Below are 24,733 nucleotides of genomic sequence, written 5' to 3'. Positions count from 1 at the left end.
GATGGAAGTGACAAAAGAAATGAGGATATAATGTCACCCTAGCAGTAGCCTCATGTTTCATCAGTGTCCTCATATAATCCTTCTAGTAATATGACAGATAAGGTATTTTAAAACACCTTCTTAATACAAACTGAATACAAAATAAAATTGCTAAGTAAAATACAACAAACATTCTTGTAAAAGCATAGTTCAGAGTCAAAGAACTTAAGGAAAATCTCTAGGGGCAAATCCTAAGATGAGGTAGGAGTCAAATGTGACTGTCTTGTGCACATTTATTAAAAACCAGAAACCAAGCGGCTTCATTTATAAAAGTGATGAAGAGGACAAGATTGGAATTTGGGAATTTGAACCTAAAGTTGATTGATTCTCTTAGCCTTTTAACAGTCGGAAATTAGAAAATCCTAAATGTATTTTGCTGAAATGTCTATCAATATTTGATATACATAGAGATAAAAGATAAATAGAAGATGTATAGCAACAAATGTTTATCATTAAATGGATTCTGCAAAGATAAAGCTAAGCAAATTGCGAAAGTATTCATAATGGATGATCCTGATTGTATTAAAACATGCTGGACAATGTTATCTATTGTTTAGGGATATTTGTATATGTAGAAAGAGCATGAAAATTGTAATTACCAATTAAATGGCTAGTACTTGAGAGGGTAGGAGGATAATGTGTTTTGGAAGTGCAATACAGTGGATTTAATTTTATTGATAATATTCTATATTTAAACTAGGTTTTGAGTGCATGGACATTCACTGTATTATTCTTTATGTCTTTATTATGCTTCAGTTATTTAATAAGTAAAAGATTTACTCAATTGATTTTTTATGGGTGAATTCCTTTGGAGATTCCTAATGATTTATTTAATTTTAATAGTTATTGGTTGTGTTTTGTGGTAATTTTCCAATGTAACATGGAAAAAAATTTACCAAGCCATATTTTCTGATAAATTATTCCAATGCCTTTTTTTGGACATGAGTTTAAAGGTAATGAATAGGATTTAAATTATATTTTGGCATACGGTTGTTAAAAACTTTAAATTCATTTTAAAGTTTTAAAGTGCTTGCTCTCGTTTAGTGAGGGATAATCTTGATTTTTAAACAGTGTAAGATTATTTTGACACTCTAATCTTATTTGCAGTCTTTAAGAGACTCTATACTAAAAACTTATAATTCTTCTGCTGAAAATTTTTACTCATCCTTTCTATACCTCCAAATCCTCTCTTCTCCCATGCAGAGGTTGGCAGGAGTGGTAAGAAATGTTGTATTCTTGAGAACAGAATATAGTAGAATTAAAACAGTTCTTATAATGATGTGAACAAAGTATTCAATTAATATTGACGACTGAAAAGTGCTGTTAGGAAGTGGAATAAACAAGCTCTGAAATAGTCAAATGCCAGGAAAAGGAAAAGCATTAGATTTTGTCCTTAGTGGTTCCATTCCTACCCTAGGACCATTACTGTAAGTTTTTCACAGAGGATGTGTTTTTTGTAAGAACATTAGGACTACCTCAACACCATTACTATGACCACAACTTTACCTCCGAAATCCTAATTTTAAGGGAGAGATAAATTCAAATATAAAGTTGTTATTTAGCTGAGTATATAGGATTATTTTAAAGAAGATTATTCTATTTTGAATTCAGGTAAACTAGCTGATAAGTTGTTTGAAAATTTGATTTTTGGGTAATTTTAAGGGACTTGTTAAAAGGCAAATTATCATATATAATTTGCCTCACATACATACCCTCTGTGGCTTATCAATTTCATGAGGATTTCACTCAACTAAAAACTGTTGAATATAAGTTAATATTTATGATTAAAAAAGCCATCTAAAGGTATTGCAGCATTTAGGAATCAGTATTATGCTTAAAGAGAGGCACAGAGGTGAGAGTTAATGAGGATTTCTCTAGATAAAATCCTGCATAAAAAAGATTTTAGTCTATTTTACAGATTGTACTTACCTTTAGTCATTTAGACAACAGATTTAAATATTATAGTGAGTATACAGAGCAATAGAAATATAACCACTTCATCATTGAATAATCAAATAGTAAAAGATTGTAAGAAAGGCTTATATCCAACAACTCAAAATGTTTGAACAAGCAATATGTTCAATTACCTATGCTCTTGGAATTATAAATAAACATGCTTATGCATATATAGCTATTTCTACTTCTGATCTGTATTTCATTACTTTGACCTTACATGTAAGACAATTGTGTGTTTCATATGCAGGACCTCTACTGCTCTGTCTGCAAAGATGACGTAAAATGTCTACTTGAATAGCAATAAATCATGTTAATTCAGCCTTAGTCAAACAAAATGTGTGAGAGACGATGGAAGAAGAATAGGAATGAGAATGGTCAAAACATTCGATCAAATATAAGAATCTGCCCAATTGAAGTGATGTACTAATATTGAGTCAAGTACTTCTAACAATGAAACAAGGACCCAGATCAGCAGGAGTGTTTGTATAATTAAAATAATCCATGGATATTACAGTAGGATAAAGTAATTTTATGTATTTTGATTTTAGTACAGTGATTTCTTAAAAATCCAGTGAAGAAAACTCAATTTAGTTTCAAAAATGAGGTGAAAATGAACTGCCTGCCAAAGGTTAATTAGGTAAATATGATTTGCTTTAGAACTACAAGCAGAGTCCAGAGATTGGTGAATAAGAAGCCACTTTATTCAGTTCTCTTTCCACCACTTGTGGTTCTCAAAATGAATCTTCATGAAATAGGATTTACCTACCCATGCCTCCAAAGTTAATTGGCATACGTAGCTAATACCGACTCAAAACTCAATCTGTTTTGTAGGGCACATTTTCCTAAGGAGGTTTGCTAACACATCTATGCCCATCTCCATTTGTGACCCATCCGCTTTCACTATCAAAGTACCATGATTTGGGAAATGAATGTGTCTCTTATGTTCTAGGCCTCTACTTTTTCCTGCGTTTTCAAATTTTCATTCCTCAAAAAGCTTAGGAAATTAAGAAACAAAGAGAAAAAGTTTACATTTTTTTGCTAGTGCAAATGTGATAAAAGATTTTAGGAACCCTCTTGGTCATTAAAAAAAAAAAGTTGGAATTAAAATATGAGAGGTACTAACCTTTGATTGCCCAGTATTATTTCTTGGATAAATTATAGCTTTTGATCCTCTCTTTCCCACAGTTAAAAGCTAAGGGTTCCAGCTGTGACTGAATCCAACATGGCTATTTAGCAGTCAGTAATCACTTCATGACTCCAATACAATATATTTTCTTACTGGTGAATAAAAGGTCTCATTTGAACAAATCCATTCCCTTTTCTACAAAGAAGATTTGTGTATGTGACTGTTAATCTCTATCGAAGTGTAATTGGGCAGTAAAAGAAACAGATTGGTTAGTGTCGACCATGTGATAGGCAATCCGTGGAGCCAGGAAAAGACAGGATTCAGTGATTTTAAACACGTTCAATACTTAGTCAACTCATTATCCACATAAATGGAGGGCGACAGTAATTTAGATAATCCACGATAGTAGATGATTCAAAAAAAATTTACAACTGAGTTTGCAAAGCATACTTTTCTTTTCTTTTTTTTTTGACTGTGACCTAGCTTTATTTTTTTTATTTTATTATTATTATACTTTAAGTTTTAGGGTACATGTGCACAATGTGCAGGTTACATATGTATCCATGTGCGATGTTGGTGTGCTGCACCCATTAACTGGTCATTTAGCATTAGGTGTATCTCCTAATGCTATCCCTCCCCCCTCCCCCCACCCCACAACAGTCCCTGGAGTGTGTTGTTCCCCATCCTGTGTCCATGTGTTCTCACTGTTCAATTCCCACCTACGAGTGAAAACATGTGGTGTTTGGTTTTTTGTCCTTGCGATTGTTTACTGAGAATGATGATTTCCAGTTTCATCCATGTCCCTACAAAGGACATGAACTCATCGTTTTTTATGGCTGCATAGTACTCCATGGTGTATATCTGCCACATTTTCTTAATCCAGTCTATCGTTGTTGGACATTTGGGTTGGTTCCAAGTCTTTGCTATTGCAAATAGTGCCACAATAAACATGTGTGCATGTGTCTTTATAGCAGCATGATTTATAGTCCTTTGGGTATATACCCAGTAATGGGATGACTGGGTCAAATGGTATTTCTAGTTCTAGATCCCTGAGGAATGGCCACACTGACTTCCACAATAGTTGAACTAGTTTACAGTCCCACCAACAGTGTAAAAGTGTTCCTATTTCTCCACATCCTCTCCAGCACCTGTTGTTTCCTGACTTTTTAATGATGGCCATTCTAACTGGTGTGAGATGGTATCTCATTGTGGTTTTGATTTGCATTTCTCTGATGGCCAGTGATGATGAGCATTTTTTCATGTGTTTTTTGGCTGCATAAATGTCTTCTTTTGAGAAGTGTCTGTTCATGTCCTTCACCCACATTTTGATGGGGTTGTTTTTTTCTTGTAAATGTGTTTGAGTTCATTGTAGATTCTGGATATTAGCCCTTTGTCAGATTAGTAGGTTGTGAAAATTTTCTCCCATTTTCTAGGTTGCCTGTTCACTCTGATGGTAGTTTCTTGTTCTGTGCAGAAAGTCTTTAGTTTAATTAGATCCCATTTGTCAATTTTGGCTTTTGTTGCCATTGCTTTTGGTGTTTTAGACATGAGGTCCTTGCCCATGCCTATATCCTGAATGGTAATGCCTAGGTTTTCTTCTAGGGTTTTTATGGTTTTAGGTCTAACATTTAAGTCTTTAATCCATCTTGAATTAATTTTTATATAAGGTGTAAGGAAGGGATCCAGTTTCAGCTTTCTACATATTGCTATCCAGTTTTCCCAGCACCATTTATTAAATAGGGAATCCTTTCCCCATTGCTTCTTTTTGTCAGGTTTATCAAAGATCAGATAGTTGTAGATATGCAGCGTTATTTCTGAGGGCTCTGTTCTGTTCCATTGATCTATATCTCTGTTTTGGTACCAGTACAATGCTGTTTTGGTTACTGTAGCCTTGTAGTACAGTTTGAAGTCAGGTAGCGTGATTCCTCCACCTTTGTTCTTTTGGGTTAGGATTGACTTGGCGATGCGGGCTCTTTTTTGGTTCCATATGAACTTCAGTTTTTTCCAATTCTGTGAAGAAAGTCATTGGTAGCTTGATGGGGATGGCATTGAATCTGTAAATTACCTTGGGCGGTATGGCCATTTTCACGATATTGATTCTTCCAACCCATGAGCATGAAATGTTCTTCCATTTGTTTGTATCCTCTTTTATTTCACTGAGCAGTGATTTGTAGTTCTCCTAGAAGAGGTCCTTCACGTCCGTCATAAGTGGGATTCCCAGGTATTTTATTCTCTTTGAAGCAATTGTGAATGGGAGTTCACTCATGATTTGGCTCTCTGTTTGTCTGTGATTGGTGTGCAAGAATGCTTGTGATTTTTGTACATTGATTTTGTATCCTGAGACTTTGCTGAAGTTGCTTATGAGCTTAAGGAGATTTTGGGCTGAGACAATGGGGTTTTCTAGATATACAATCATGTCATCTGCAAACAGGGACAATTTGACTTCCTCTTTTCCTAATTGAATACCCTTTATTTCCTTCTCCTGCCTGATTGCCCTGGCCAGAACTTCCAACACTATGTTGAATTGGAGTGGTGAGAGAGGGCATCCCTGTCTCGTGCCAGTTTTCAAAGGGAATGCTTCCAGTTTTAGCCCATTCAGTATGATATTGGATGTGGGTTTGTCGTAGATACCTCTTATTATTTTGAGATAAGTCCCATCAATACCTAATTTATTGAGAGTTTTTAGCATGAAGCGTTGTTGAATTTTGTCAAAGGCCTTTTCTGCATCTATTGAGATAATCATGTGGTTTTTGTCTTTGGTTCTGTTTATATGCTGGATTACATTTACTGATTTGCATATGTTGAACCAGCCTTGCATCCCAGGGACGAAGCCCATTTGATCATGGTGGATAAGCTTTTTGATGTGCTGCTGGATTCAGTTTGCCAGTATTTTATTGAGGATTTTTGCATCAATGTTCATCAAGGATATTGGTCTAAAATTCTCTTTTTTTGTTGTGTCTCTGCCTGGCCTTGGTATCAGGATGATGCTGGCCTCACAAAATGAGTTAAGGAGGATTCCCTCTTTTTCTCTTGATTGGAATAGTTTCAGAAGGAATGGTACCAGTTCCTCCTTATACCTCTGGCAGAATTCGACTGTGAATCCATCTGGTCCTGGCTGGTAAGCTATTGATTATTGCCACAATTTCAGAACCTGTTATTGGTCTATTCAGAGATTCAACTTCTTCCTGGTTTAGTCTTGGGAGCGTGTATGTGTCAAGGAATTTATCCATTTCTTCTAGATTTTCTAGTTTATATGCGTAGAGGTGTTTGTAGTATTCTGATGGCAGTTTGTATTTCTGTGGGATTGGTGGTGATATCCCCTTTATCATTTTTTATTGCGTCTATTTGATTCTTCTCTCTTTTCTTCTTTATTAGTCTTGCTAGTGGTCTATCAATTTTGTTGACCTTTTCAAAAAACCAGCTCTTGGATTCATTAATTTTTGAAGGGTTTTTTGTGTCTCTATTTCCTTCAGTTCTGCTCTGATTTTCGTTATTTCTTGCCTTCTGCTAGCTTTTGGATGTGTTTGCTCTGGCTTTTCTAGTTCTTTTAATTGCGATGTTAGGGTGTCAATTTTGGATCTTTCCTGCTTTCTCTTGTGGGCATTTAGTGCTATAAATTTCCCTCTACACACTGCTTTGAATGTGTCCCAGAGATTCTGGTATGTTGTGTCTTTGTTCTCATTGGTTTCAAAGAACATCTTTATTTCTGCCTTCATTTCGTTATGTACCCAGTAGTCATTCAGGAGCAGGTTGTTCAGTTTCCATGTAGTTGAGTGGTTTTGAGTGAGTTTCTTAATCCTGAGTTCTAGTTTGATTGCACTGTGGTCTGAGAGACAGTTTGTTATAATTTATGTTCTTTTACTTTTGCTGAGGAGAGCTTCACTTCCAACTATGTGGTCAATTTTGGAATAGGTGTGGTGTGGTGCTGAAAAAAATGTATATTCCGTTGATTTGGGGTAGAGAGTTCTGTAGATGTCTATTAGGTCTGCTTGGTGCAGAGCTGAGTTCAATTCCTGGGTATCCTTGTTAACTTTCTGTCTCATTGATCTGTCTAATGTTGACAGCGGGATGTTAAAGTCTCCCATTTTTATTGTGTGGGAGTCTAAGTCTCTTTGTAGGTCACTCAGGACTTGCTTTATGTATCTGGGTGCTCCTGTATTGGGTGCATATATATTTAGGAGAGTTAGCTCTTCTTGTTGAATTGATCCCTTTACCATTATGTAATGGCCTTCTTTGTCTCTTTTGATTTTGGTGGTTTAAAGTCTGTTTTATCAGAGACTAGGATTGCAACCCCTGCCTTTTTTTGTTTTCCATTTGCTTGGAATATCTTCCTCCATCCTTTTATTTTGAGCCTATGTGTGTCTCTGCACGTGAGATGGGTTTCCTGAATACAGCACACTGATGGGTCTTGACTCTTTATCCAATTTGCCAGTCTGTGTCTTTTAATTGGAGCATTTAGTCCATTTACATTTAAAGTTAATATTGTTATGTGTGAATTTGATCCTGTCATTATGATGTTAGCTGGTTATTTTGCTCGTTAGTTGATGCTGTTTCTTCCTAGCCTCGATGGTCTTTACAATTTGGCATGTTTTTGCAGTGGCTGGTACCGGTTGTTCCTTTCCATGTTTAGTGCTTCCTTCAGGAGCTCTTTTAGGGCAGTCTTGGTGGTGGCAAAATCTCTCAGCATTTGCTTGTCTGTAAAGAATTTTATTTCTCCTTCACTTATGAAGCTTAGTTTGGCTGGATATGAAATTCTGGGTTGAAAATTCTTTTCTTTAAGAATGTTGAATATCGGCCCCCACTCTCTTCTGGCTTGTAGAGTTTCTGCCGAGAGATCAGCTGTTAGTCTGATGGGCTTCCCTTTGTGGGTAACCCGAGCTTTCTCTCTGGCCGCTCTTAACATTTTTTCCTTCATTTCAACTTTGGTGAATCTGACAATTATGTGTCTTGGAGTTGCTTTTCTCGAGGAGTATTTTTGTGGCACTCTCTGTATTTCCTGAATCTGAATGTTGGCCTGCCTTGCTAAATTGGGGAAGTTCTCCTGAATAATATCCTGCAGAGTGTTTTCCAACTTGGTTCCATTCTCCCCGTCACTTTCAGGTACACCAATCAGATGTAGATTTGGTCTTTTCACATAGTCCCATATTTCTTGGAGGCTTTGTTCATTTCTTTTTATTCTTTTTTCTCTAAACTTCCCTTCTCGCTTCATTTCATTCATTTCATCTTCCATCACTGATACCCTTTCTTCCAGTTGATCTCATCGACTCCTGAGGCTTCTGCATTCTTCACGTAGTTCTGGAGCCTTGGCTTTCAGCTCCATCAGCTCCTTTAAGCACTTCTCTATATTGATTATTCTGGTTACACATTCATCTAATTTTTTTTCGAAGTTTTTAACTTCTTTGCCATTGGTTCGAATTTCCTCCTGTAGCTCGGAGTAGTTTGATTGTCTGAAGCCTTCTTCTCTCTACTCATCAAAGTCATTCTCCATCCAGCTTTGTTCCATTGCTGGTGAGGAACTGAGTTTCTTTGGAGGAGGAGAGGTGCTCTGCTTTTTAATTTAGAGTTTCCAGTTTTTCTGCCCTGCTTTTTCCCCATCTTTGTGGTTTTGTCTACTTTTGGTCTTTGATGATGGTGATGTACAGATGGGTTTTTGGTATGGATGTCCTTTCTGTTTGTTAGTTTTCCTTCTAACAGACAGGACCCTCAGCTGCAGGTCTGTTGGAGTTTGCTAGAGGTCCACTCCAGACGCTGTTTGCCTGGGTATCAGCAGCGGTGGCTGCAGAACAGCAGATTTTCGTGAACCGCAAATGCTGCTACCTGATCATTCCTCTGGAAGTTTTGTCTCAGAGGAGTACCTGGCCGTGTGAGGTGTCAGTCTGCCCATAATGGGGGGTGCCTCCCAGTTAGGCTGCTCGGGGGTCAGGGACCCACTTGTGGAGGCAGTCTGCCCGTTCTCAGATCCCCAGCTGTGTGCTGGGAGAACCACTACTCTCTTAAAGCTGTCAGACAGGGACATTTAAGTCTGCAGAGGTTACTGCTGTCTTTTTGTTTGTCTGTGCCCTGCCCCCAGAGGTGGAGCCTACAGAGGCAGGCAGGCCTCCTTGAGCTGTGGTGGGCTCCACCCAGTTCGAGCTTCCAGACTGCTTTGTTTACCTAAACAAGCCTGGGCAATGGCAGGCGCCCCTCCCCCAGCCTCGCTGCCGCCTTGCAGTTTGATCTCAGACTGCTGTGCTAGCAATCAGGAAGACTCCGTGGGCGTAGAACCCTCCAAGCCAGGTGTGGGATATAATCTCCTGGTGTGCCGTTTTTTAAACCCATTGGAAAAGCGCAGTATTAGGGTGGGAGTGACCCGATTTTCCAGGTGCCGTCTGTCACCCCTTTCTTTGACTAGGAAAGGGAACTCCCTGACCCCTTGTGCTTCCCGAGTGAGGCAATGCCTCGCTGTGCTTCGGCTCGTGCACGGTGCGCTGCACCGACTGTCCTGTGCCGTCTGTTTGGCACTCCCTAGTGAGATGAACCCGGTACCTCAGGTGGAAATGCAGAAATCACCCATCTTCTGTGTGCTCACGCTGGGAGCTGTAGTCTGGAGCTGTTTCTATTCGGCCATCTTGGCTCTACCCCGCAGAGCATATTTTTCTTCAACACATTTGTCACAACTCTGTTTTAATGCTTAATGCCTCAAATTTTACAATTCTTTAACACCTTATAACGTGACTTTATATATCGTGACTTATCTTTTTGGTATCTGCGTAGTGAACCTTCTTTTATGTATCTTAGCTCAAATGACATCTCCCTAAAACTGACCTTTGGCTCCTTTCTTCAGTATTATACCCATCTCTTCTTTGCTGTTGTCATAGCTCACTGCACTTTCTTTTTTATATCATCGCTGTATGATATCTTTCCACCTATCCTGTAAACTCCGTAAGGCCAAACACCTGTCTCTTGGTTCATAGCTCTATCCCACCACGCTCAATATTTGGTGAGCACATTCTAAGTGCACGATGACCATTAGCTTTATGATGGAATGTAGAAATGAATGCATGGATGAATTTAATCCTAATTGTTGTTTTGAGAGGTTGTGCAGAAGCCTTTATTATCTTTTTATATACAGTGTAATACAGTATAGACTCTTTTGGCAGATGGCCCATTTGACCACTAACCAATATCCTGATCTTAGAAAATTACTTATCTTTTGGCGCCTCTGTTTCATTATCTGTAAAATAGAAATAATGACAATATGTTTTGTATATTGTAGTGAGGATTAAATGACAGAATATATGTAAAAAGCTTAGCAGAGAGACTCAAACAAAGTAAATGCTCAGTTTTTTTTGTTTTATAAAATAATGGTATACTATTAATAATGAGTAAATTGAAATCTGGAAAGATTAAGTGAGCCACCCTATTATATCAAATAAATATCATGTAAAATAAAGGTAATATTTAGATAACAGAATTGTTTAGAATGGCTATTTACAAGATAAATTGACTTGGTCTTTAAAGTTTCTTCTTATAGTTCCCTTGACTATATTTCGACAACAAAAAGAGAGTCTTTGCTAATTAATGTCTGAAACATTTAAAAACTGATAAGGCCTCTATGCTGCATCTTTCTTAAGATATAATCCAGGGTGCTGAGAAGAAAAAAGACATGTATACTCTGCACACCCAATGAAATGGGGCTATATTAATTCGCGAAGTATTGTCTAATCAGTAGTGTCCCATAGACTTTTCTAGTCTGTGAACTTATATTGTCCTCCAACCTAATTTGACCAATCTAGCTGCCTTGACAGGCATTGCAGCTTCTCTTTTAATTACTTAAAAGAAAAAGGATCCGGGCTGTGTACAGTGGCTCATGCCTGTAATCCCAGCACTTTGGGGGCCGACGTGGGCCGATCACCTGAGGTCAGGAGTTCGAGACCAACCTGGCCAATGTGGTGAAACCCCTCATGTATTAAAAATACAAAAAACTACCCGGGTGTGGTGCCATGCACCTGTAAGATATTCACAGGTACTTAGAATTATCATGTGGACTTCTTTGTGATGCAATTTTTCAGCCCACCAAATGTGATTTTTTAAATTTATTTTTATTTTTAATGATTATTTTTAAATTAAGCCTAAATCCAACAGATATTATGAAGTGAAAATGACCTTTTTATACTTTTTCATGTATTCACACAGTCAAAATTAATTTTAACTTAAAGACCTATTCAAATGACACTCTAAAAAAAATACTGAGGGACATGGAAACAAATCCACAGTGTATCAAATAGAGAGGTTTATGTATATGCATTTTTGTGTATGTGTCTGTGCATATTTCTTATTTAGTAACTTGTTTATTTAGGTTAGACAGTTGGTAACATAGACCACAATGTTAACTGGAATAATTTATCTGCAGGGGCTGTAATTACAGCTAGAAAATATGTATGAATGTGTGTTTGTGTGCATGTTTGTGTGCATATGTCAGTCAAGGAAAATGATCCAGGCAGGTCTCAATTTAGGAGGTTTATTTGCCAAAGTTAAGGATGCCCCACACCCCCTGCCCCACTGGAGACAGGTCTATGGCTTTCCCCAAAGATGATTTTGAGGGCTTCAAATTTAAAGGGGAAAGGACATGATATTGAGAAATACACAGTTATCATGTGAGATAGGGGGGAATATTAATGCAGTAGGGGAGAATATTAATGCCTTTGTCCTGCTCAGTGAATCTGCATTTTTATATAATATAACATAGACAGTAAGGCAGAGGAAACAATCAGATATGCATTTGTCTCAGGTGGGCAGAGGGATGACTGAGTTCTGTCCTATGTCCCCTGTACCTGCAAAGATAATTGATAGGTTGATCAATTACATCGCCATGGTGAACTTTGGCAGATACACTTGAAGGTAAAAATCTTGGGGCCCTCAAGGAATTTACTTGTGGGCAAAATGTTAGGGAATTATATAGCTTTTCATCTTTGTAGCCATCTTATTTAGGGACCAAAATAGCAGGCAGGCTTGCATGACCAAGTTCCCAGCTGGACTTTTCCTTTTAGCCTAGTGAGTTTAAGGTCCAAAGATTTATTTTCCTTTCACACGTATATCTAAGTTCCGTGATAGCATTTTACTCACATTATTAGAAAAACTTTACAAGATTTTTAAAATGAAATAATGTAACAAATGTTATATGCAAACAGGGGAGGTAAACTTTTTTTCATTTTTCAATAGCATATACTAAAAGGTACATTTTTAATACAGAGAAGACAAGTTTTATGCTTTATCTGACCAAGGGAATATTACCTAGAAGAATTCAGAGGCTGCATCCTTGCTTAGAGGGAAGGAATTTTGACTGAGTGTTGATGTGCAGCACGTAAGGAGCAGTGTTTTACCACTTGCAGCATATGCTTGTCAACCCTGTTTTAAATCATTTTGGTTGTTTTTGTCCCTCTAAATGCTGTTTTCTAACATTCATTTTACCTAAAATTAAATAGCACTCTTAGAAACTTAGATAACAACATTTCATATTAAGAAAGTAGATCATTGGCATAGGTGAATGGATATTTTAGAGTTTATAGTTAGAAGTTCAGACCAATCTTATAAAAAAGTAATCCTTACAATCCTTATAAAAAGCAATCTCCTTATAAAAAAGTAATCCTAGAGAAGCCAGGAAGGGTAACAGGGAAGGAGAGAGGAAGAGAAGTTGATTAATGGGTACAAATATAAGGTTTGACATAAAATAAGATTTAGTGCTTGATAGATCAATAGTGTGACTATAGTTCACAAGAATCTATTGTACATTTTTTTTTTTTTAGATGAAGTCTTGCTGTGCTGCCCAGGCTGGAGTGCAGTGGCATGTTCTCAGGTCACTGAAGCCACCATCTCCTGGGTTCAAGTGATTCTCCCTGCCTCAGCCTCCTGAGTAGCAGGGACTACAGGCACATGCACCATGCTGGGCTAATTTTTGTATTTTTAGTAGTCGTAGGTTTTCCCTATGTTGATCAGGCTGGTCTCAAACTCCTGACCTCAGATGATCCTCCTGCCTTGGCCTCCCAAAGTGCTGGGATTACAGGCATAAGCCACTGCTCACAGCCTATTGTACATTTCAAAATAGCTAGAAAGTAATAATTAGAATATTTCTAGCATAAAGACAAATAGCTGGCTGGGTGCAGTGGCTCATGCCTGTAATCTGAGCACTTTGGGAGGCTGAGGTGGGCGGTCACCTGAGGTTGGGAATTCGAGACCAGTCTGATCAACATGGAGAAACCCCGTCTCTACTAAAAATATAAAAATTAGCCGGGTGTAGTGGCAGACACCTGTAATCCCAGCTACTTGGGAGGCTGAGGCAGGAGAATCGCTTGAACCCGGGAGGCAGAGGTTGCAGTGAGCCGAGATTGCACCATTGCACTCCAGCCTGGGCAACAAGGGCAAAACTCCGTCTCAAAAAAAAAAAAAAAAAGACAAATAGCTAAGACGATGGACATTCCATCTTTACAAATCATACAAATTATGCTAGTGAATTAAATTATCACATATACCTGAAACTATGTACATCTATTATGCATCAACAAAAATTTTATTTACAAAGAAATAATTTGAGAGAAAAAATACATGGAGGAAAACCAAAATATGCTCATAGAGGCAGGGCTAGTTCTGGACTAGCCCCATTGAAAAACAGTGGCAGACAATGAAGTGTAAAGACAGGAATGAGAAAGGAAGAGTAGAGAAAGACAACTGGGTGCATGGTGGAGATCTGGGCTGATGAGGGTGAAATTTCAGGGAGCTAGGAGGGGAAGTATGCCTTGTAGTAAGGACAGAAGAGATAATTTTTATTTTTTTTCCTGCGGTCTAGCATGTGGCCACCTGAAAGATAAAAGTATTTAAACATTTGGTTTATTGTAACGACATCATAATTATGCAGCTCATAGAACTATAATTCTTTATTGCAAGATTTCTAACAAATTGATAATTAGACAGATGGATAGATCTAAGACTACTCAGAGCTATGACACTTGCTGTAAGGCCTATGACAAACCGCATGTTCTGTGAAATTACATTACCTCTTGCTTTCAGACCCACACCTGTGCAAACTTTTCTACCCATTCACTTCAGTAAATGTAACACAAGGACAGTAAAACAAGACATCCTCTCTCATTACCAGATCGGTTTACAGGCATGGGAAAAAGATACTGTCAAATATTATCTACAATCGAATCTGAGGTCACTGACCTTAGAATGGAAAAAGATAATGCCTCATCATGAATGTTTAAAAATCTACCTATGCAAACATACTTTATATTTTCTGGAATTCTAATATCACTTGCAGTTTAGAATAAAGCCATAATCTTATGAAACTACAGCCCCTGAATAGTTTTTTGATATTAAATTATTAAATTACTGTATCATATATTCTTTTTTTATTTTATTTTATTTTTTTATTATTATACTTTAAGTTTTAGGGTACATGTGCAAAATGTGCAGGTTTGTTACATATGTATACACGTGCCATGTTGGTGTGCTGCACCCATTAACTCATCATTTAGCATTAGGTATATCTCCTAATGCTATCCCTCCCCCCTCCCCCCACCCCACAACAGTCCCTGGAGTGTGATGTTCCCCTTCCTGTGTCCATGTGTTCTCATTGTTCGATTCCCACCTATGAGTGAGAACATGCGGTGTTTGGTTTATTGTCCTTGCGATAGTTATTCTTATATAATTTTTCAGTCTTTATTTTGTCCTCCTCACCCTTTATGCATCAATTTTCAATTCCTAAACATTCTGAACCTTCTAGTTGATTGATTCATTCATTAAGGCATTTAAAACATGAATTGAAGCCCCAAAATGAACCAGGTGTCATGTTCATTTCTGGACATAACAAAGTCAATAAGACATATATTTTGCTTTCAAGGAACACAGGTTCTTGTTTTGGATGACATTAAGAGCTAGGGAATATGTTTTGCTTCTAATTCTTTTCATAGACTTCTACCAATTTTTACATGGAAACATTTACTTAAGCATTTTGAGCTTAGAATCCTATTAATTTCAAATACTATCACTGGTTGTACTGTTTTAAATTGTGTTTCAATATAATTGCTTAAATTCCATATATTTTCTGTGTTGTCATATATGAAAGAGGTTAAATGATTGATATTGGTTATTAGAGAAATGCAAATCAAAACCACAATGAGATACCATCTCACACCAGTTAGAATGGTGATCATTAAAATGTCAGGAAACAACAGATGCCAGAGAGGATGTGGAGAAATAGGAATGCTTTTACACTGTTGGTGGGAGTGTAAATTAGTTGAACCATGTGGAAGACATGTGGCAATTGCTCAAGGATCTAGAACCAGAAATACCATTTGACCCAGCAATCCCATTACTGGGATTATACCCAAAGGATTACAGATCATTCTACTATAAAGACATATGCACACGTATGTGTTTTGTGACACTGTTCACAGTAGCAAAGACTTGGAACCAACACAAATGTCCATCAGTGATAGACTGGATAAAGAAAATGTGGCACATATACACCATGGAATACTGTGCAGCCAGAAAAAAGATGAGTTCATGTCCTTTGTAGGTACACGGATGAAGCTGGAAACCATCATTCTCAGCAAACTAACACAAGAACAGAAAACCAAACACCACATGTTCTCATAAGTGGGAGTAGAACAATGAGAGCAAATGGGCAGAGAGAAAGGAACATCACACACTGGGGCATGTGGGGGGTGGGGAGCTAGGGGAGGGGTAGCATTAGGAGAAATATCTAATGTAGATGACAAGTTGATGGGTGCAGCAAACCACCATGGCACGTGTATACCTATGTAACAAACCTGCCTTATATCCCAGAACTTAAAGTATCATAAAAAAATTTTAAAAAAGAAGAAAAGTTCACTATAAATTTATGAAAATATATTTCCACTTGTAAGTTGAGGTTGTCTGAAATATTATTTAAAATTTATCATTTTGGTTTTTTTGAATTTTGGTAATTTTGAATTTGCCCAGCAAATATTTATTGACCACTTGCAATGAATCAGATGCAATGGTGGGTGACTGGAATTCATCAGCATACCAAAAAGATAAGTCATTTTTAGCCTTAGTCTTCACCAAGTTTCTGTTCTATGAAAGGGGAGAAAGGATGTAATGCTCAGAAACATAAATTTACATTATTATAGTATAATAGGAGATTTACATGATTTTAGATTTATAATAGCATCTAAAATGAATAACATAAATATGAGACAACAGAGAAAGCATGGCCTGAGAAAATTATTTATTTGATTCTGATTGGTTTGCTTTTTAAAAAAGTGTATAACTCCAGTAACAGACAAACAGAGTACCAAATCATGAGTGAACTCCCATTCAAAATTGCTTCAAAGAGAATAACATACCTAGGAATACACTTTACCAGGGATGTGATGAACCAAGGAGAACTACAAACCACTGCTCAATGAAATAAAAGAGGACACAAGCAAATGGAAGAACATTCCATGCTCATGGATAGGAAAAATCGATATCGTGAAAATGGCCATACTGCCCAAGGTAATTTATAGATTCAGTGCCATCCCCATCAAGCTACCAATGACTTTCTTCACAGCATTGGAAAAAAATTACTTTAAAGTTCATATGGAACCAAAAAAGAGCCTGTGTTGCCAAGACAATCCTAAGAAAAAGAACAAAGCCGGAGGCATCACACTACCTGACTTCAAACTATACTACAAGGCTACAGTAACCAAAACAGCATGGTACTGGTACCAAAACAGAGATATAGACCAATGGAACGGAACAGAGGCCTCAGAAATAATACCACACACCTACAACCATCTGATCTTTGACAAACCTGACAAAAACAAGAAATGGAGAAAGGATTCCCTATTTAATAAATGGTGCTGGGAAAACTGGCTAGCCATATGTAGAAAGCTGAAACTGGATCCCTTCCTTACACCTTATACAAAAATTAATTCAAGATGGATTAAAGACTTAAATGTAAGACCTAAAACCATAAAAACCCTAGAAGGAAACCTAGGCAATACCATTCAGGACATAGGCATGGGCAAGGACTTCATGACTAAAACACCAAAAGCAATGGCAACAAAAGCCAAAATAGACAAATGGGATCTAATTAAACTAAAGAGCTTCTTGAGGGCAAAAGAAACTACCATCAGAGTGAACAGACAACCTACAGAATGGGAGAAAATTTTTGCAATCCACCCATCTGACAAAGAGCTAATATCCGGAATCTGCAATGAACTCAAACAAATTTACAAGAAAAAAAAAAAAACCATCAAAAAGTGGGCAAAGGATGTGAACAGACACTTCTCGAAAGAAGACATTTATGCAGCCAGCAGATACCTGAAAATAATGCTCATCATCACTGGTCATCAGAGAAATGCAAATCAAAACCACAGTGAGATAGCATCTCAGGCCAGTTAGAATGGCAATCACTAAAAAGTCAGGAAACAACAGATGCTGGAGATGATGTGGAGAAATAGAAACACTTTTTCACTGTTGGTGGGACTGTAAATTAGTTCAATCATGTGGAAGACAGTGTGGCAATTCCTCAAGGACATAGAACAGGAAATACCATTTGACCCAGCCATCCCATTACTGGGTATATACCCAAAGGATTATAAATCACGCTACTATAAAGACACACGCACACGTGTGTATACTGCGGCACTATTCACAATAGCAAAGACTTGGAACCAACACAAATGTCCATCAATGATAGACTGGTTTAAGAAAATATGGCACATACACACCATGGAATACTATGCAGCCATAAAAAAGGATAAGTTCATGTTCTTTGCAGGGACATGGATGAAACTGGAAACCGTCATTCTCAGCAAACTAACACAGGAACAGAAAACCAAACACCACATATTCTCACTCATAGGTGGGAACTGAACAAGGAGATCACTTGGACACTGGGTGGGGAACATCACACACCAGGGCCTGTTGGGGGGTCAGGGGCTGGGGGAGGGATAGCATTAGGAGAAATACCTAATGTAAATGATGAATTGATGGGTGCAGCAAACCAACATGGCACATGTATACCTATGTATCAAACCTGCACGTTGTGCACATGTACCCTAGAACTTAAAGTATTACAAAAAAAAAAGTATGTAACAAACAAGAGGTATGGAGGTAAGGCTATTTAAGTGGAGAAGATACTTTACATTTAAACAGTCATTGTCCCTTTTCAGAAATCCAACCTTTTTAATTTGTTCATTCAAAACATTTATTTAATCTCTGGATGGACATATGCTGGGAAGTAGATATATAGAGGAAGAAAACACACAAGCACATTATTTATCTTAATGGAATTTATAGTCCAAGGGATTGCTTAACTTATTTTGCTTTAGTCTCTGAATGGCTTATATTCATTCAATAGTTATACAGGTATATGCTGGAATTTATTACATATAAAACACCACATGAAATAGAAGGTGCTGAAAATTAAGAATAATAAAATAATATACTCTAAGTAAGTGTATTTATACGTTTGAGGACAATACTTTGACTCTTTATTTTCAGATTAATTCAAATAATTTGCCATGAAATATCTATCCTGTTGTGTTTTCTAGTGTATAATTAGTTGTTATATAAATTTTTCTATTGCTACAAAGATTCAGTAACAATCATCATTCTTTACAATGTTGATGCCTTTATCATATCTGAATTAAGGCATGTTTTATCCTAAATGTATAGAAATGTAAAAAAGCAGGCAATAGTATTGAAGTTTTTAGAGCTGTTAGAGTGCTTATTTAGAAACATGTTAAATTTCTTCTATATTCTACTTGATTAAAAATGCTTACTATAATCGCGAATAAACAAAGTAAACAAGTGAAGAGGACTTGTTACCTATAAGTGACACAGGCCAACATCAAGGGCACACTCATGATGTGGACAGGAGTCTATACGATCTGATGATCTTCCAGTGAAATGCAAGTGAAGTCCATACTAATTAGCTTATGAATCAGACTGATACTCAAGTTTATTTGGGCCAAAAAGACTACCTACTGTCAAGCAATCAAGTGCTATCCATTTAATTGCAATTTATTCCAAGAACCACAATTTATTGATCCTAGCATACACTTAAGCCACAGCAGTATCATTATTTGACTTTATTTTAACAGCTTCAAAAGGTTAGAAAGCTAGGAACCACTGTGAAAGATACCATTAAAAAGTTGAGTTGCTAAGATTGCTTAACACTCTATGCTGAGTAATATTAACAATACATATGGAATTACATAAAAGGTGAGGGAAAAAAGAATTAATATTACTTAGGAACTCAATATGAGCTGATGCTTTCTATATCAAATATTCTTTAATAATAACAAAACACACAAATGAAAAGAAGACCAATATTGCTATTTGCATTTTACAGATAAGCAGCAGTTTAGAGAGGTTTTGTAAATTGCCCAGAACTATAATGTTAAAACCGTCTATCAGACACTACAGCCATGTTTCATTTCTTACATGATTTCTTGCATAATTTTTGCATACTGACCATTCTACAATACTGTGACCATCTTGACACCTGCTTAACAATATGAAAATTATGAAGACATAACTCATCCATATGAATTTTGCACCCAATATTATCTTTAAGACACAAAACATTAATGTCTGATCACTCTAATTTGTTTGGTATATTATCTTTTATGAGCCACACTTTTTTTCTTTATTCAATCATTAAAGTTGCATAATTTCACTTTATAATTTTCAGCTAATTAGACAATGTACTCAGCACAAATCTTGGGGCTTCAAAGACTAGTTTTCTTCAGGTAATATTCAGTGACTATAGTGGCCTAGAATTTGGCATTTCTTGTATGTACTTTCTGAGTAAGCCTTAGTAACTGATTAACTATCACAATTTTTCATGAATCTGCTGTTAACCATGGACTAGATTTATACCAAAAGTTGGAGGTCCTAGATTTTCTCTTTGTTATTATTCAGAGCAACTCTGCTTTTAATGCTTTCAGTTTTTGTACTTTCATAAAATTTTATTCACAGAATGAAGAAACCAATACTTTTAAAAATTAATGTAAAATAATGGAGCTAGCCCAATGTCCTCATTTTTGCAGGTGAAGAAATGAAGAATCAAAGAAGTAAAGGACCTGTCTCAAAGTCACACAACTAGTAAGTAATATCTGTGAACTAGAAATAGATAATAAGAAACTGAATTCTATCCATTGCATTATAATGGCTTCTCATTTCGGAAATAATATTTAAAACATGAAACCATGTTCTTATCCCTGCTTAGATCACATATGGTCAGCGCACTAATGGTGTGCCACCTGGATTTAGTCTTGCTATACACTTTGGAGAAATCTTCAAAGTGAATTATGGAATCTTCCGACAGTATTGCTCATGAGATGTTGGCATCCATTTGATGACTTTCTACGTCCTAGATTCTTAATGTGAATCATCTAATTTAATCCTCACAAAAATATTGTAAGGAAAATGGTTTTATTTCTGTTGTAGAAAGAAATTAAGGCTCTAGGATGGTTGGTAGTTTATCCAAATATGTAGGGCTATTTAATATCTGAGCTAGTTTTTAATTCTCAATATTTCTGACTTTGAAGATGTTCACATTTGGCATCATACAATTTTGTACTTAAACCAAAAAAAAAAAAAAGCAGAGACTAATACAAATAGTATATAATCTCACAATGGTGTGATATAGCCAGCTGTGTGATACAGTGCATAGTTCAAGGTGCTAAGAGAAAACTAAATCGTGAAAGATCCACTTGGGTTGACCCTGTATATGCTGTAAAGATTGATATGCTTTTGCTATTGACTCCCAGCTAGCAATTCTTTGAAAACTGGTTGCTATGACAATATTACATATAATGATATTTGTAAACATGGGGAAAAACATTGATAACAAATGTACATAACCATATCACAGGTAGATATTGAGAACTTTTCTAGATAATGTGGAATGAGCATTTAGAAGACAGAGGCTACTTTAGCTCTTGTAGTATGAAATAATTATTGATAAAAGTAATTGGCATTTTTTTCTGGATGAGATGTTCATATGTGGAGTTAAAATCATTTTCTTTAGAGAGGAGAGTATGAACAGAAACCTGAAGGTGGAAATAAATAGGGATATATTGTCAATATGGCATATGCTAAATCAAAGAATATAGTTATGAAGAATAAGGTGTTATTTCAGAAGGTTGGAGTGGGATTTGTTGATGGAAGCTTTTGAAGCTCAATTTTCAAAATTATATTTTTACTTTATAAACAATAAGGAGACATTGAAGGTGGTGTTTTGTTATTATTGTTGTTTGTTGGTTCTAATCCATACATTGCTATCATCAGAGCAATGTGGGGAGTGAAAAAATAATGAGACCAAGGTTTCCTGTTAATCTCTTAAAGATAACAGGACTTCTCTCCACGCCATTAGCTGTAATCACCCAGGTTTCTATAGCAACTTTGAGGAGGATCCAATATCCATTTTCCTCCCAAATGCCCTTTTCTTCATAAATATTGGTAGAATGACACATTCCCTTTCTATCTTGCCGATCCATCTTGAAAATCCCTGTCAAATAAGGGAGAGAATAGATATCATGATAGCTTTTTATTATCCTGGAATCTTATTTCTTCCAAGATAAGAAGTCTTTCAGAGTGAAAGTGCTTTTTGTGCTTTGAAGATTCCTGTTTACCTTAAATTTGCACTTCAGATGAAGGGAAGGAAAAGTAAGGGATGCTTACTTTTCTCTTGAAGAGCAAAACAAACAGGAAGAAGTGTTATTCTAGAGCGTTTTGATTGTGTAACAAAAGAACAACAATGAAAAGGCCTTTATGCAAATTAAGAATGATTTAGTTCCTAAAATGTCAACTGCGTGGTTGTAACACTTAGAGAAGAAAGTGGTCAGAAAGTTTTCTGCCCTAATGTTAGATGACCAATATCAACTTCTCTCCTAATGAGGATTCCTTTTTAATCTTCAGGACTCTCCTCATTTTACAAACCTTCTTCCAGGACTTATATGTATCCACTAATAAAGCTGAACAATACCACCTCGATACTCTATTGCTTATTATCTATGATCTTGCAAGTAATGACAGCTGAACTGTGAACAATTTACTTTGTTCTTGCTCAGTTGAATTTATATCCATGAATCTTTCTTCTGTGTTGGATTTTTTTTCTGCCTACATTGTATTTATGACCCCAGGTCCTCTTTAGCAATGTACTATATTTAATTTATATTCATTTGTCCTATAAGCTATATATCTGCTAAGCTTATCCATTCTGTATTCAATCTCCCCTCTGCTTTCTTAGAGAAATTTTTTTTTCTCCTGTTCCAAACATGGGCTATCTCTCTCAAAAGCAATACCTTTGCCATTAGAGTTCTTTTTGCTAAGTCAATACATATTAACAGTTTTGAGCTTCTAAGAAAGCAGCACTTTGATGTAGGAGCTATTCAAGTAAATTCTATATATAAGGTTTGACATTTCCTTTAGCCAGGTATTTGCAATAAAAAGATGAGTACAGTTTCGGGTGGGAAAGAAAGATAACACTACACCTTTATCTATAGATGTGATAAAAGTCAAAATAGGCCAACCTTGTGGGGTTTTCCCCGTTGAACACTGAATACCCACAGTATGTGCTTGGCACACAAAAAATTATTTGTTGAAATGCATTATTGGCTTGTAACTGACAGCTCTTTTGTCAGTTTCATTTGTCTGTGTGTGGAAGGACTATCAGTTGAAAGTTATATTGGTATGGATAGAAATCGAGCATTAAATTCCAGGCAACTGTCTCAAGAATCAGTCCTCTGCTTGCTAGAATGTTACTCATTAGCCAAAAAGGTGAGACTGTGCAGGCACTGAGCTATAGCACTTACTATACATGACTCCTGATAGCCAATTGTGCTGAGAACTGGCAATTAACATGGTTTCTCAGCAGTTTCCTTACATAACTTTGATACTGCTAGCAAGACCCAGTGGTATTCCATATATAATCTTTTTATGCATTTTCAGTTGGTCTTTCGACTCAAAATAGAATGAAGCTCATATGATAGAAATAAACTTACTTCATGACTCTTTAATACCTGATATGGAGAAATAAATGAAAAAGTTTGCGTTTTTCCCAACAAGATAAATTTAAAAAAATTTAATACTAGGAAAGTTTTAAGAAAATGCAATTGCTGAAAACATATTTTAACATAAAAGATATAATATGGGAAACAGCTTGGCAAGGAGATCAAAAGCATGGATTTTGAAAAAAATGTAGTATAGGTAAAATTGTGGGTTCCACCATTTGCTATTTGTATAATCTTGAAGAAGTTTTCAAACGTTTCTGAGCCTCAGTTCCTGCACCTGTAAAAACGTCTACCTCAAAGACTGGCTCTAAGTGTTAAATAAGTTAATGCATGTAAAGTTCCTGACACATAAGTATAAATAAGATTTAGTTTTGAGTATTACAAAAGAGTTTTATGACTTAAGCATTATTTTAATTACATATAAAACTGTTGGTTTTTTTAAATTCCCAAATTGCAAAGGAAAAAAAATGCATGAGTGAATATACAAAATATTGTTTTGTATTAAAGTTTGTTAGAGCACAACCTCCATATGTTAAAATGTTATGCATTTCTTTAGGACCTATTAAAATATACTATCTCTGTTTTGTTCACATAAATTTCCTATTCAGATGCATGAAAAGTGGAGAGATAGATACGATTCTTTCAAACTGTATCTAAACCCACTTGGTATAAATCGTTAGGAAGAGCAAAGTGTGCTATGTTGAATAGCGTATCTGTATCTTGTATCTACATATATGTGTATACTCACCCTTTAACATTTTATTTGGAATTTATTATAAAATGTGTACATATATAATAATGAGGGGAAAATTTCTGTTGTATAAATGGTGTTTGCAAAAGTGATTTAAAGTAATTTAATACAATATTTTCCACACATTTAATAAACCACAATTGGGCCACTCGATTTTAGGAATATAAAGTTGAAAATGAAAGTTTTTGTTTGTTTTTGTTTTTGTTTTTTTTAGAAATTAAGTAAGCAAGGTTGTGTAGATGCCAATATTTGCTGAAGCTGCTGCAGTCGCAAACCAACTCACCTAGTCTAGTTTGTCAGATGGCTCCTTGACTATGACCTTGAATGGATACTCTCCATTCAGAATTTCCTGGGCTGTTTATTTCTTCATTGCACATCTGGAACCATTTCATCTCTGTCTATAGAGAATGACTTTAGTCCCTAAATCCAACTTCCAAAGCTCCAGTTTTCCTTCACAGTCTAGTTCCAGTAGTATTTTCCAGATTTCATTGCTGGTCTAATACTCTACTCCCTGTGTCCCCTTAGTATTTTGTTTTAGATGTAGCTCTTTATAGTTCCTGCCTATTGTTATTTGCCAATGTTTTTGTCTCCCCCCCTCAATTTTTTTTCATTCATTCTTTTTATCTTCAACCTTTCAACCATCTAGGACAGACATAAATATTACGCAGACCCAATATTCTCGGCTACTGGAGCACCCGTGCTTGCTAATCCTGGCTCTTTTCCTATTATTTTTTATTTGTGACTGAATTCTGGCAAATGCAAAATAGGCAAAATTATGTGAACCATTTTCTGGCCCACAAAAACTCCCACCCGTAATTCTCGTGCTTG

General features: G+C 36.3%; 1 protein-coding gene across 34 annotated transcripts in view; it reads left to right on the top strand.

Annotated features, from left to right (window-relative positions):
- Window positions 1-24,733, top strand: part of PTPRD (protein tyrosine phosphatase receptor type D) — a 2,318,035-nt gene that overhangs the window by 258,456 nt on the left and 2,034,846 nt on the right. For all 34 annotated transcript variants that reach the window (XM_030814138.1, XM_030813761.1, XM_030813755.1 and 31 more), the window contains exon 2: window positions 20,188-20,242. The gene's annotated coding sequence lies outside the window, so the exon portion shown is untranslated. The remainder of the gene's footprint in view (window positions 1-20,187; window positions 20,243-24,733) is intronic.

This window comes from Nomascus leucogenys, chromosome 1a (assembly GCF_006542625.1).
Source record: "Nomascus leucogenys isolate Asia chromosome 1a, Asia_NLE_v1, whole genome shotgun sequence".
Lineage (NCBI taxonomy): Eukaryota > Metazoa > Chordata > Mammalia > Primates > Hylobatidae > Nomascus > Nomascus leucogenys.
The sequence above is the reverse complement of the archived record's forward strand: the minus strand, read 5'-3'. Positions and strand labels throughout refer to the sequence as shown.